Genomic DNA, 16,409 nt, shown 5'->3' with positions numbered 1-16,409 from the left:
AAGGGAGTTCTTTGAGAAGAAGTAAAAGAATGCTAATTAACATGATACAAAAAAAAAGAGTAAATTTTACTGGTAATGGTAAATATAGAGTCATAGTTAAATTCTGCAATGTGGTAAAAATGGTGCATAACTCACAACTCTAGTTTAAAAGTTTAAAAAAGAATGTTACAAAAATAACCATAAACAATAATCTGTCTTCAGACAATTAAAAAACATGTAAATTATAAGAGAAATAACCTAAAATGTGAGGGAGAGAAGAAGTATATGAATTCTATTAAGGTTAACTTTTTGTAAGTTTAAAATTAGTTGTTATAAGTTTAAGATGTTTAATGTAAGCCTCATGGTAACCACAAGGAAAAATACTGTAGTAACTACACAAAAGAACAGGATAAAAAACCTAAAGCACACTGATACCAAAACACAAAAAAAGACACAAGGATAAGAAACAAGGAACAACAGATCTACAAAACAACCAGAAAACAGTAGTCTTTACCCATCAATAATAAAATGGAAACAGTAGTCTTTACCCATCAATAATTACTTTAAATGTAAACAGATTACATTCTTCAGTCAAAAGAGAGTGGCTGAATGGATAAAAACACAAGATCCAACAATATGCTGCCTACAAGAGATTCAATTTAGCTTTGAAGGCACACATAGACTGAGTGTGAAGAGATGCAAAAAGACATTTCAATCAAATGGTAACCAAAAAAAACCTCAGAGGCAGCTATACTCATATCAGACAAAATAGACTTCAAACTACAAATGATAAAAAGAGAAAAAGAAGGTCATTATATAATGATAAAGGAGTCAATACATCAAGAAGACAAACTGATTGTAAATATTTATTTGCCCAACAACTGAGCACCTAAAAATATAAAGCAAAAACTAACAGAGCTAAAAGGAGAAATAAACAACAAGACAATAATAGTTGGAGACTTTAATACTCCACTCTAAACAATGGAAAGATCATTCAGACAGAGAATCAGTAAGAAAACAGTGGATTTGAACAGCATTATAGATCAAATGAACCTAACAGACACATGCAGCACAGTCTATCCAAGAAAAGCAGAATACACATACTTCTCAAGTGCACATGGAACATTTTCTAGGATAGATCATATGTTAGCCCACAAAACAAGTCTTAGCAAATTCAGGAAGACTGAAATCACAACAAATATCTTCTCTGAGCATAACAGCATCAAACTAGAAATAATAAAAAGAGGATAACTGGAAAATTCATGAACACATGGAAATTAAACAACACTCTGCTGAAAAACCACTGGATCAAAGAAGAAATTGAAGAGTACGCTAAAAAGTTTCTCAAGACACATGAAAATGGAAACACAACATATCAGAACTTATGGGATGCAGCAAAAGCACTTCTACGAGGGAAAGACATAGCAATAAAAACCTACATTAAGAAGCAAGAAAGATCCCAAATAAATAACCTAACTACATGCCTTAAGGAACTAGAAAAAAAGAATAAACTGAGCCCAATGTTAAAAGAAGAAAGGAAATAATAAACATCGGAGCAGACATAAATGAAAGAGAGAACGGAAAAACAATAGAAAAGATTAACCAAACTAAGAGTTGGTTCTTTGAAAAGTTAAACAAAATTGCAAACCCTTGGCTGGACTAAGCAAGGAAAAAAAAGAAAAGACCTAAATCAATAATATTATAAATGAAAAAGAAAACATTACAATTGATATCACAGAACTTCAAAGAAGAATAAGAGCCTACAATGAACAATGATATGCAAACAAACTGTACAACCTAGAAGAAATGGAAATAGTTTTAGAAACACACAACTCATCAAGACCAAATCAGGAAGAAATAGAAAATCTGACTAATTTAAGTAGACTAATTACTAGTAAGGAGATTTAATCAGTAACAAAAAATCTCCTAATGAAGAAAAGTGCAGGACCAAATGGCTTAACTGGCTAATTTCACCAAACATTTAAAGAAGAATTAACACCAATCCTTCTCAAACTCTTCCAAAAAAATCAAAGAGGATTTTTTGGGAGGGAACATTTTGAAACTCATTTTAAGAGGCCAGCATTATCCTGATACCAAAACCAGAAAAGTACACTACCAAAAATGCAAACTATAGGCTCATATTCCCTATGAATATAGATGCAGATATTCTCAATAAAATATCAGCAAACTGAATTCAACAGCACATTAAGAGGATCATTCACCATGATTAAATGGGTTCTATCCCTGGGATGCAAGAATAGGGCAACATATGCAATGTTGATGAATCACATTGATTGAACAGAGGAAGAATCATGATCATCTCAACAGATGCAAAAATCATTCAACAAAATCCAACATCCATTTGGATGATAAAAGCACTTAACAACTCAGGCACAGAAGGAACATATCCCAACATAATAAAGGCCATATATGACAAATCTATGGGTAACATCATACTCAAGTGATGAAAGGTTGAACCTTTTTCCTCTAAGATCAGGAAAAAGAAAAGGGTGCCCACTCTCGTAGCTTCTATTCAACACAGTACTGGAAGTCCTACTAAAACACTGAGGCAAGAAAAAGAAATAAAAGGTATAAGAATTGAAAAGAAAGAAGTAAAATTTATCTCTATTTGCAGATGAAATGATTTTATGTATAGGAAATCTTAAAACTCAACAACCAAAAAAACTGTTAGGTCACTGAATTCAGTAAAGTTGCAAGATACAAAATAAATGTACAAAAATCACTATCATTTCTATACATTAACAAAAATTTTTGTTAAAGAATATAAAGAAATTGATCCATTTATAATAGCATCAAAGACAATAAAATACTTAGGAATAAATTTAACTAAGGAGGTAAAAGATGGTTGTGCTGAAACTACAAGACATTGATGAAAGAAACTGTAAAAGACACAAATTAATAGAAAGGTATCCCATATTTATGGACTGAAATTAATATTTTTAAAATGTCAATACTACTGAAAGCCATCTACAGATTCAATGAAATCTTTATCAAGATTCCAATGGCATTATTTTTACAGAAGTAGAAAAAAGTCAAAATTTATGTGGAACCACAAAAGACCCTAAATAGGCAAGGAAATCCTGAGAAAGAGCAAAGCAGGAGGTATCACACTTCCTGATTTCAAGCTATAATCTAAGACTACTAATAGTATGGTACTGGCATTAACAAAAAAGACAAGCCAATGGAACAGAGTCTGGAGGCCAGAAATAAACCCAAGCATAACAGTCAACTAATATTTGACAAGGGAGCAAAGAATACTTGATGAAGAAAACTCTCTCTGTGGTGCTGGGATAACTGGATATTCACATGTAAAAGAATGAAACTGTACCCATATCTTACACCTTTCACAAAAATTAACTTGAAAGGGATTAAAGACTTAAATGTAAGACTTGAATCCATGAAACTCTTAGAAGAAAACATAGGAACAAAGTTCCTTGACATGGGTTTTGGTAATAATTTTTTTTGGATATGACACCTAAAGCATAAGCAACAAAATAAAAAATAAACAAGTTGGACTACATCAAACTAAAAAGCTTCCGCACAATGAAAGAAACCATCATCAAAGTGAAAAGACAACCTGTGATAGGAGAAAAACTATTTGCAAACTAGATATCTGATAAGGGGTTAATATCCAAAACATATAAAGAACTCAAACAACTCAACAGCAAAAAAACAAATAACAATTAAAAATGGGGAAGGGACATAAACAGACATTCCTCCAAAAGAGATATATGAAAGCACAAAAGGTACATGAAGAGACATTCCACAACACCAGTCATTAGGAACTGCAAATTAAAACCACCATAGAATATCACCTCACACTTGTTAGGATGGTCATTATCAAAAAGACAAGCAATAACAAATGCCAGCGAGGATATGGAGAAAAAGCAAACCCCCCTGCACTGTTGTTGGTGGGATTGTAAATTATGGAATACAGTGCAGAAGATCCTCAAAAAATTAAAAATAGAACAACCACATGTCCAGCAATTCCACTTCTGGGAATACACTCAAAGATAACAAAAACACTACCTCAAAAATATATCTGCACCCTCATGTTCAGAACAGCATTATTTACAATGGCCAAGACATGGAAACAACCTAAGTGTCCACAGACAATGAATGGACAAAAAAGTTGCACATACATACATTGGGGTGGCGAAAAAGTTCATTTGGGTTTTTCTGTAAGGTGTTACAGAAAAACCCGAACAAACCTTTTCGCCAGCCCAATTCAATGGACTATTATTCAGCCATAAGAAACGAGGAAATCCTACCATTTGCAACAACACAGATGGACCTTGAAGGCATTCTGCTAAGTGAACAAGTCAGACAGAGAAAGACAAATAATGTATGATCTCACTTTTATATGTGGAATTTTTAAAAACTCATAGAAAAAGAGACCAGACCTGTGGTTACCAGAGATGGTGGTGGCACGGGTGGGGGGGAGTGTTCTGGAGGAAGAGGGGGAATTGCAGGAAGGTGGTCAAAAGGTACAAACTTCAGTTATAAGATAAGTAAGTACTAGGGATGTGATGTACAATGTGATGGCTTCAGCTATCACTGCTGTGTGACACACAGGAAAGTTGTTAAGAGAGTAGATCGTTAAGAGTTCTCATCACAAGGAGAAAAAATTGTTTTCCTTTATTCTTTCCTTTTTTCTTTTTTTGTATCTATATGAGAAGGTGAATGTTAGCTGAACCTATTGTGGTAATCATGTCACAACAGATGTAAATCATACCATCCTGCTATATGCCTTAAATTTATACAATGATGTATGTCAATTATTTCTCAGTAACACTAGGAAAAAAATCACTTCCTCATGGGTCTTCTTAGGCACTACTCAGCAGCTGCTGTATGATGAGGCCTCAGGACAGTGCTGCTATCTACCTTTTTTACTTGACTGCATTATTATCCCTCTGTTTTACTCAATGGTACTCTTAAATCTGAATTTTTTATTTAATTTAATCTTAAATTATCTTTTGAAACTTGGGGAGCTATATAAACACTGAGTACTTCTCTCACCTGATTTAGTTAAATTAACTAAAATTCTTCCCATATCTTCATAAAATTACTTCTCATCTCTCCATAAAATGCAAGACCCTACACACATTACACAATACATTGGCTTTACAGAAGTTTAAGTTGTAACCTGTCCAACAGGACAGGATCACAATGGTATTATAAAAATAGAGTATTGAATATAACATCATTTGACTGTAATTTTACAAGTTAAATATATTAATTGTTCCCAAAACATTTAATTAATAGTCTGTCCTCTGACACTGATCTGTGATGCAAACTCTGCCTGCCATACACCAAGATATTAAAAATAATTCTGTATTCTTGTCCTTTGATCTATGCAACTGTGTCCCTGCCCAAACGAAACAATCATAATTAATACAACTTTGTATAACTTGGTAGCTATCCTTCTTCTCCTAATCTGTTGTTTTACTAAATTGCCACACTTACTCTTACATTAGCATTTTAGAATTTAGTAGGCCATGTTCTCTGACAGACCCTGTTAGGATTTTATCTGAATTTGTACTAACATACAAAAAACAAGAAATTGATATCAGGCTATCTGAAGCATGGAACTGAATGACTGCTGGAAATGGAAAAGAAGTGAGAATTACAGACTATATAATAACACATAGGTTACTTACTATATAATCATATTAAGTCCATTTGACTTTTGAATTATGAATGGTCTATTTTTTTTTAAGTTAGCTGTTTTAAAAACGAAGAGATTTATAGATGAATTTTGGAATAACTAATTTTTAAAAGTAGTCTTCCTGTTCATGGTCACGGAATAACTCAATTTTCTTCTAGTTTTCTTATATGCCTTCAATAATTTTATCAATTTCTCCATAAAAATTTCAGTTGGTATTTATAAATGCTATCATTTTTATTACATTTTGTGCTTGGTTATTTCTGGCATAAAACAATCTTTTCAATTTTTTATGTTGTATTGAACTTGTACTGAGCAATCTAAACTGAGCTCTTTATTAGTTCAATTAGTTTCTTTCCCTTTAAAAATCTTATATCTCTTGTTGAATGTTTATGTTTTAGAACATTGACTCCAAAGACAAAGTTCTTGACATAAAAGAGAATGTGTTTTAATTTTACCATTAAATATAAAGTTTCAGATAGGGTTTTGATTTATAACATTTACTTTTTTCTTCTATTCTTAGTTTAATACAGTTTCTATTCTGGAAAGGTACCGCATTTTACCAAATGTTTTTCTGCATCTAATGAAATGATCATATTGGTTTTTCCTTTAGTCTGTTAACAGATGACATTCACTGATAGACTTTTTCCCTTTAAGCATTCTGGTGAAATTATTTCTCCATAAAAGAAAATCCAAATGGCTAATAACATATGAAACCCATTCAGCTCCACCAGTAATCAGTGAAATTCACATAAAAAAGTAATGTTGTGCCATTTTTCATCTCTCAATTTGGTAAAAATATCTAAAATCTGACAACATTCAGTGATGGCAGGGATGTGGGAAAAATGGTTCTCACATATATGATTGGTGAAGCATAAAAATAATCTCTACCCCATTTTGGTTCAGTGCCCAAGGAACATGACTGGGCAGTAGATAATGAAATAGAAAGATGTTCTCTTCTCTTGTCTACAAAGCAATTTAATATATTTTCTAGTCATCTAAAAATGAACTCATAAGGTTTTCTAAAGTTATATCCATATCCAGGTTTAGCACTATCTGCTGAAAAAAAATTTTTTTTTAAAAGAATCATTACTCTTTCCAGGATAATGATGTAGAGGTAATTTCCATTTAATTATTGGGATAATGAATAGTGAGAGTTGACTCTTGATTAAAATCTGAAGGAAGTGATTTTAAACTAGGGGCATTGTTTCTATTATGTTTAATCATTGGTTGCCTGAGATTGTTTACACTGTTTTCCTTCTTATAATATACAAGTTAGGTTAAGCTGATACCAAGGTAATTTTTTTTAACATTTTTTGTTCATCTTCAGAAAAGAAAACAAATGAGTGTTTTCAATTTACTGTGTTTATAGCTTTAAAATTATATTCCTTTGGAATTTTGCTTGAACTAATCCTTATTTCTTGGTAATGGTTAATATAAGAATGAGAAACTTCTGAATCCAAGATCAACCAACCTTGATTTGTTCCATCTCAAAATGATTATTACAGCACTTAGAAACTTAACTTGGATTCCTAATGATGAGAAAATACAATTGGCAGCATTTAGCAAAGTCACTGAAAGAACATGGGCATGCATTCATTCCCTGTGCTCTACTAAGCTGATTTCAATGGCTAGGTTGCAAAATTTTATTTATTTATATTTATTATCCAACTCCTTTTTTGGCTCATACTTATATTTTTAACCAACTCAATTAATTTTCTGAGCCTTAATGCCCTTAATTTATCCTAACTTGTGCTGAGTTCAAGCCTAAACCAGGGCAAAAGGACTACCACAAAAAATTATGTGTCTTTTCCCCACATATGTTATGTCTATTCTTTTCATCATTCCTCTCCCACTAAGACATAAATATATTTATTTCATTCTTCTCCTTGAATAGCTCTGTATACAGATTGATTCATTCCATCCATCTGTTTTTCCTTAGTATCTCACTGTGTGAATTCCCTGTTCTGACATTTTACTTCAGATAATTTTTAAAATTACTGATACCTTTGGCATTCAAAATTTGATCAGTAAAGGGTTTACCAAAAAAAAAAAAAAAAATCTTCTTTCATTGCCCCCTTCTCAAAGAACATAGCTAATTAAATAGTGACTGAAGAAATGAAGATGAGTTCTAAATAGCAATGCAAGGTGCAGAACTGTTTCAAATTGATACTGTTGTTAACCCAAAAATCCATTCATTTTTGTCCTTTATCTAAGAAAACTGTCTTTACATAAAAAGTATCACAAAGAGAAAAATAGGATTAAATGTGAAATGGTGTTTGAATAATATAAAAGTACACCTGTAATCATCTGCACAACCAAATTTACTCTTCTCCTTGGATAAAAAAGAGTGCATTTACATTCAGGCAGTCTTAAATTAGCTATGTCACACAACATTTTGAATGCAGACATGTATCTTATGAAATTTCTATTGGTATTATTCATTGAAAAATCAACTCAAGTAGGAATATTCCAAAATTCCCTTTGTTAAGGATAATTGAAACATTTAAAGGTTCATATACATATTGTCGAAGCACTGGGGATCATTCTTGACTTACATTCTGTAATGAATAATTTAAATTTTTGAGTCAAAGTTTCTAACATCCTCAAAAGTCTGTATTTTTCAAATTTACAAATAACTGAGGACTTACTTTCTACATAAAAGAAGGAAACATTTCAAAAAATCAAAAACAGATTGTGTACAATACCACTGTACTGTTTAATCATTCATTCATTCATTTAAAAATAGTCTCAGGGATCAATTATGTGCTAGGCACTGCAGGGAATAAAAATAGAAGTAAAACATGATCCTTTTCCTCTTGGAGCACATAACTAATTGGGGGGGATGGGGACACATGTACATAAATAACCACAGTATAAGACAGAAAATGGGCATGTTCTAAGGGAGTAATAAAGGATTATTGGGGATGGAGAGGACAGAGAAGACAGAGAGGAGAGAAGAGAGATTAATATTATGACTGGGGAAGTATTGCAGGGGTTTGGGGAAAATTTAGTGATATAGAAACATTTGAACTGGGCTTTGCAAGAGTTAGAATTTCTCCAGTGAATACTAGGTGGAATAAAGCAGAAGGGTATTTCAGAAAAAGGAAATAGCTGATTAAATATATAAACAATAATAACAGATAAACAAGAAATCTAGCTTAAAAATATAGCTGTCAAGTACTCAATAAATATTGATTGAATAAGACAATCCTTGGAGAAAAAAAAGAAGGTGGCTATTAACTATTTTTCACAGCTACACTGTGAATCCAACAAAGCACGTTGGCCAGGAGTCTGGCTCAGTCCCAGTCTTCTTGAGGCTAGAGAAAAATTGTAGCTGACAGCCTTCCCCTGGCTCTCTCACCTACCCGCTAATAAAGGTTTCCCCATCCCTTCCACAAGGCATGTCAGTGGAGTTGAAAATAGCCTCAGAACACTTCCTGCTCTATTCTAATTGTGCTTTCATTCCATTTGACTTAGACCAATTGGAATGTTGAGGGAAAACCCCATGAGGCATCAAGCATGTGAGATAATGTGTCAGTCCCTCAAAAATGTTTGTGCATTCTCCTATGTGTAACCATCATTGTTCCCTATCCATGAGAGAGCAGAACATGTGGGGAAAACAGCTCCCAGCACACTGCTGTTTCTTCTTTTTTAAAAATAGGTCTGTCACCTCCATGAAGTACTTCCTTGCTCAACTATTGCAACAATTTGTCACAAATCTATTCACTAGCCAACACAAGGAAGATTATGTATTCCAAACATTTTGTTTGTAAGTTACAGTTCTACAGCCACCTAACAAGGTTGCTATTTGACCCATGATTTCCCTGAATTAAGTACCTGGCATACTATAGGTGCTCAATAAACACTGTAATTTATACTGTATTTTATACCCCTTAAAAAATGTGCAATATTGTGTTCATGAGAAAATGTTCTCAGACTTCTCTTCTTCCCCATGAGGACATATTGTTCCCCTTCTTTTTGGCCCCCAGGGAAGAGGAATTATTCACTAAACTACTAGGATGGTTCATACCGCTTGAGTAAGAAGTTTCAGCACAGTTGAGGTAAGAGTTTGAATAGGGGCGAAGATGAATCTTTAGGAAGCAGCAAAGGTAAGGAGTTCTACAAGGTCCTTAATTTCCAGTCAACAGCATTAATCCTAGGAAGAGCTCAGCTGATTCCACAGTCTCTTTGGAAACTAGAGAGAATCATAGCCAACAGCCTTTCCCTGGGGCTTTCTCATTGACATGCTGATAAAAGTTCCCCCATTCTTCACATAAGGCAAGTGGAAGCTACAATAGCTCCATAATATTTTCTGTTCTTTTCTAACTGTGCTTTCATTCTATTTGACTTAGCCCAAATGCAATGTTGATGGAAAACCTACTTTCATTGGGAAGATGTTCTTCATATCTTAGCATCCTCAAAAGGCTTTACTTGACTACCATAGCTAATACCACCCCTGCTACCAGCCACTTTCTATCCCATTTTTCTATTTTGTTTTCCCTTAGTACTTATTACTATCTGAAGTAGCCTTATCCATCCGTCATTCAATTGAACAGTCTACCATGTGTCTCCTTGTCCCGTTTCATAGGTAGAGCCTCTATTCCTAGAACAGTACCTGGCTCATGGATGACTCTCAAATATTTCTGAGTGAAAAATGGACAGATGAATGACTGTTTTGCCTCAGCTTCCAAAGCTTCAAACAATTACATCACCCTCCCCAAACCTTCAACCTGCTAATTAAGAGTGGTTGGGATGCAACTGGTTCCTATAATTGCTTCTACTTCCACCCCTCTGAATTTATTTACATCTTGGCTTCTTTGAGAATACACCTGAATTGCTGTGTGTTTCCTGTTTTTGTCCATCATTTTGCAAATTCTTAACGATCAGTGGATTCCTTATATTGAGCACAAGCACAAAAATATTTATCTTTTAAAAAGATAATATGTTTTTTCAGTAAATAATTGGTAACAAAATTATGAATATTCCTACAGAGCTCTAAATTATTCATTCTAAAGCATTTTGACTAAGGTGTAATATGAAACATACCACTTTAACATTTTCATCATCTAATGATGAGTTAATAATCAGGAAACACGAAATGTAAATTTAAAAGATTAAAATCACAATTCTAATTTTAAAGCAAAATATCAATTACTAAGTTCTGCATTAAGTGCACAGTTTAAGTAAAATAAGAGAATAGCTCTCAAATGTGAAACTGTACACTTTACTGTACATGAAATCTGTTGGGCTCATCAAGAGTTAGGTATATGAAAACAACTAACAGAGGCTTGTATCAACTTTTTAAAAAATATATTAAGATTTTATTTCATCTATTTAAAATCAGTAACGTACATGAATGCATCATAATTATAATCTTTTATAGCTTTATTTTATATATTGCCACAATAAAGCCAGAAGCACAGATGATATATTTTACAGGCATTGTAATGTATTATTAAAAGTCATTTAGGATGTATATTCACCTATTTTTCCACACCTTACAGCCAACCTGTATATTCACTGTACTTAAAACATTCAATTGTCTTTCATAAACCATCTCTTAAACCCAATCTTCATGGGATTTTAAAAATAATCTATATCTACTAGAGGAATTTAATAGAATTTAGACTTACTAGCTTTAAAAATTTCTAATATTTTTCTTAATAACAGAGTCATTCTTGCAAAGTAAGAAAAGAAAAAAAAAGGTTGTGCGTGTGTGTATGGGTGTATAAAATGCCATTTTCACTGGAAGGGTCAACAGCAAGGAGCCCTGTTTATGAGCCATATTAACACCAAACAGAGAGCTTAGCAATGTCTGTTTCTAAAAATAAACCCTGAGTGTCTCATGTTGTCATCATCAACCAGAGTCTTCTGTGCTCTGTGACAGAAAGCATCAAGGCTGCCTCGCTGCCTTTCCATAAGCATTATACATCACTATCCGAAGGCCTCCCCCTTCTGTCAGAGTGGCAGTGATAAAAAGAATTCTGCAATCACCCTAAGCACACATTTAAACATTATTGCCCCTTAAGCAGACAGTTATCATGTTGTTTTGGCAGCAGAAAGGAATCTGTGGTTTCACTTGAATGTTATTCTTCTTTATTTAAACTACTAGAAATAACCCAAAAATGACAGAATGCTCTTTCTATAAATAATCATTCCAGTGTAGAGTTATATTAGGAGGTAACTCAGATGGCATGATAACGCCTAACAAGCTAATCTTAGACCTGCAATGCCATAAGATAGAAATACGGAGCTAAGAATAACTGACCCAAAGGAGTCAGCCTGCTAAAGAGAGCCACAGACATGTGGGCATTTGCAGATTTTAATGCATTTAATGATCTTCTGAAAGCTTCTTTCCCTTAGGAAGGCAATAAATTATGTTGGTCATTAACATGACAATCAATAATGCTTTTACAATGTATTGATTCATAAAGATGGCTTGAGATTCTCAGAGCAAATAGAATTATAAAAATCAGTTGATGGAAACCAAAGAGTTGGGTCTTGAATAACTGGATTAGCATCTAATTGGTGAATTTTATGCATAAGCCACCTATAGAACATACGATATTCATCCAAAGAAAGAAAATTTAACTCAAGATAAAGAAAAATGTAATATCAAATTGGACACTTCCATCCAATTTTCACCCAAAATTGGACCCAAATTGGACCAATATATATTCAAAATAGGCAGAATCTAAATTTTGTTAAGATCATTCTTTGGCTCAAAAATTTGACATTGCATGTTGAATGCAAGACTTGAGTGGAGACGCAAACTTTATTAACCTCTCCTTGCCCCTATTTCTAGGTAAAGACCAGGGTGGGTATAATTCAAATACTTTGGTTGAAAGAAACTGAGCCCCACAGTGCTAACATTTGAAAAACAAACTTTCTCCAGCTAAAATACATTAATAATCGTGTTCTTTTGTAGTGGTATAAACCTTACCTTTATGCTTTGTGAGATGTTACTGTGAGCAATGGCAAACTGCATGGGGAATACTGGTTCTGTCCACAGTGTCTGCTCATTACTCCATGTATTATCAATCTCATGGAATTCTGGAGGTTGCCTTAAGTTGGTCTCAGCTCGGAATCTTGTTAACTTACTCCAATTTAAATACCAAGCTCTGGAACTGTGAAGTAAGGCTGTTCCAGAAAGCCTTTCAACAGATTTGCTTATGTGGGCTGTAAACATCCCAGGACTAAGAAGTGTACCTAGATGTTTGTCTATAAGTACAGTTGACTCCACATTTTTAGCACAAAACAGATGTGAAAAACTTTATCCTATGCTAAATATTTTTCTCTTTGAGAAAAAGTGGCAGGGACATGGTAAACAAGCACAAGTTCATACCTGACCCTGCCAGCTCCTAGCCATGATGACCATCCGTAAGTTCACTGAAACTATGTCCTCATCTGCAAAATATGCTACAACTATTGTATACCTCTTCAAGCTGTGGAGAGTATTAAATGATAAAACATGCCTGGTACAGAAAAAGCTTTGAAACATTAGCTCATTATATCAATAATAAGAATGACAATGATTTTTTAAAAAAAAAGGTGAAAATATATAGGTCCAATCACTGACCTCCTAAACTGAGACTAAATAACTGGATCAGAGGGGAATGTGGCAGAAAAACCATAAAAATGTTATCTAATACTGATAATTGTTGTTTCTAATCTAAAATGAGTAGTTCCTGATATAAAATCACAGACTCAAAATACATACTTGAATTCTATTTGAAAGCAGACTCAAAAAACATCACCACAAATAAAACTTAAAATCGAGTTCAATTCACCAACAGCTTTTCTAGTTCATCCTATGTGGGGTTCCCTGAAAACTTTCTGGGTAAACATGTTTCTACTAAAGCAAGAACTCCCAGGCCACAATGTAATTTAATGGAAATTCAGTGAAATTTTCCCAGGTTTCTTTTCTTGCTTGCTTTTAATTTCAAATTTTGAAAAAACTACATGACATTCTCATATTTTAACCGAGTTTGGAAATGTCGTGCCTTAGCCACCCACCAAAACTTACCTCGAATAATTGAAAATGACATCCACATGGCTACAATTGTGTCAATACTGCATATAAATTACGAATTGAACATCTCAAACACAAGTGGTAGATCATGAGGGGAAGAAGCAAAAAAGTGAAGTTCTGGGGTATTTCCAACCTTATCAACATGCAAAGAGTTTAATCATAAGTAAATGACTAGTTACACTCTGTGGTTTGGTAAATTTCCTTCTTCCTTAAATGTAGCTTTCATTGGATTTAATTACTGGGTATTTTTAAAACACCATATATAAAAGGCCCATCACTATTGAAAATTTAACATGGAAATAATGAATAGAACTGATATTTTTATAAAACATAAGAATGACTTAGTTTTGTATTTATGGAGCACCTAAACAAAATGTTCTCTGATAACACTTAAAAGTATATACGTCGTTTAGTACTGTAAAAATATTTGTTTAAATTAAATTTGTTTTGTGCAACTGACTTAGTGGAAGAAGAATAGAACTAGTGGGAACAAGGTATTTTCTTGTCCTTTCATATCCCAACTGTCAATCCCCCAAGATTACAAAAGGGAAAACTGTCCGTTGTAAGGGCATTTCACCTCTCAAGCTAATAACCACTAGAACCTCAACTTCCTTTGAAGAATGGGATAGACCATGGCATTGACACACTGTTTTGAAGCACATGCCAAAATATCTTTGAATTTCATCTAAAGAAGGCTTGTTTTAAAAGTCATTTTCATGGGCTTTTATTCCAATTAAATTGTTTTCAAAGTATTCCAATTCAGGAAAAAAAAATGTTAAAATGTAGTTACCATTCCAGATTGTTAAAACTGTTCATTACTCTGAAAATGTAATAACTATAACAACATACTGGCAAAGAAACTGCATTCTGAATATTTTAAAGAAAACCCTCCTTAATATACCAAAAAGTTTACATATTATGACATAAATTTCTTTTAATGTTTTCTGTATCCCTCAAAGCCAACAAGAAATGAATATTTTACTCAAATTTCTAATAAATGCTTGTAATGCACCAGTTCACAATGTTGATTTTCCTCCTTTCTAAAAAAATGACTTGCAACCTAGAGGCATCCAGTCTTCTTCCACAACTAATTTCTATTCAATACTATTAAAAAATTTTATTGGTGTTTAAATGGATGCATATCTTCATGAAAATGAAGTAACACAATTCAATTGAAAGAGAAATTACATAGCCCACTTCCTTCACTTATTTGTATTTTGAGAAATTACAAACTAAAGAAAATTACAAAGAAGAAAAGTCCAACTACCAACAAACACTGTAGCAAATACTGTGGTGCCTAGCCAACATCTATTCTGCCCACCCTTTCTTCTTCCTTATAGAAACTGGATTATTAGCTGTCGCCTCCACCCTCCCTGGCTCAGTCATGGTCCTAAGGAGCTATCATAGGGGTCTCATTCTTCTTTTCAATGACTTGCTAATATATGGGCAGGTGATGCTCTTTTGGTCAATGAGTTATGAAGGAAAACCTGCTAGAGAAATTTTGGGTAAAAAACTTCCTTAAGAAAACATCCAAGAAAGCAAACTTTTCTCATCTATGTCTCTGGAATTTACCATGCATGTAGACAACGTCTGGAACTGCTACAATCAATTTGAGACTATTGGAGGAAACAGACTTAGGACGATACAAACTCTCAGGCCAGCAGAGAAGAACAGTTTGAAGAACCTGTTGATACTACTGACGCCCCTGGTGCTGCCTGAGTACCATGCTATTTCACTAAATGATTAAATTCCCTTGTCATTGTTACTTCGAATACGATTTTCTGTTACTCGCGATGGGAGACAACCTAGCTTATATACCTACTACTTACAGTTAATCACTGTTAGTATTTTGGCATAGTAGCTTCATGTGTGGGTGTGTAAGAAACACTTTAGAAAATATATGCATATTATAAAAATTCACACACAAGGCAAAAACTCATGACAATGGAAACCAAAGCTCCCCTCCGACCACCTCCACACACAGTTTTTCCTGATTTCCTTCTACTTATATATGAATTATTCTGGGAGACTGATAAATAAAATATACTCTTATAAAATGAGATCATATCACCAAAGTTATTTTTATTTAAAAAACATTAAATTTAAATGAATTTAATAATGAAAAACTGTAACTGAAGGGACTATAAACATACTAAATGCTTCCTTCCTATATGAGGTACTATTTCCAAAAAGATATCTCTCAGATTAAATGAAGACACTACTAAAAAGAAATCAGTATTTAGATCTTTTTTTTAACCACGTGTTTCTATTTTAAGCAGCAGGGAGTCTGTCCCTGCTCAGAAAGGAGATGATATTAGCACTTTCACACATCCTTGCATTTCACCTCTCCCCAGTGCCTCATATGGATGAGAGCTTCATGAATATTTTTTCATTGCCCTACTTCATAAAATTTGCTTTCTCTCCTACAAGCACAATCTCATAGTTGTTTAAAAGGATTCAATTTTTGCCCCATTAACCTTACTATGCTTTCTCTACTTCCGACTGAATTTCATTTTTTGCTTTTGTTCCAAGCTCATTTTTTCATTGAGTGGGTTTCCCTGTCAAGCAGTCTAGGTCATGTTTGAGAATGTCGAACTTGCCTACCCATTTTCTCTATACTTTAATAACATCTGCCCTGGGTGGAACACTGTGTTGTACTTCTTTTTCAGCTTCAGAGATTTTTCTCCATTATCTTCTGGCACTGAGTGC

The 16,409-nt window shown here is 33.6% G+C and overlaps 1 protein-coding gene and 1 pseudogene across 12 annotated transcripts in view; both read right to left on the bottom strand.

Annotated features, from left to right (window-relative positions):
• LOC117203269 (casein kinase I-like) overlaps nucleotides 1–12,857 on the bottom strand; it is a 77,712-nt pseudogene extending 64,855 nt beyond the window's left edge.
• HDAC9 (histone deacetylase 9) overlaps nucleotides 1–16,409 on the bottom strand; it is a 547,926-nt gene that overhangs the window by 166,358 nt on the left and 365,159 nt on the right. The window lies entirely within an intron of this gene.

Source organism: Orcinus orca, chromosome 9 (genome assembly GCF_937001465.1).
Source record: "Orcinus orca chromosome 9, mOrcOrc1.1, whole genome shotgun sequence".
Lineage (NCBI taxonomy): Eukaryota > Metazoa > Chordata > Mammalia > Artiodactyla > Delphinidae > Orcinus > Orcinus orca.
Note: the sequence above shows the minus strand (reverse complement) of the source record. Positions and strands in the feature narration are given on the sequence as shown.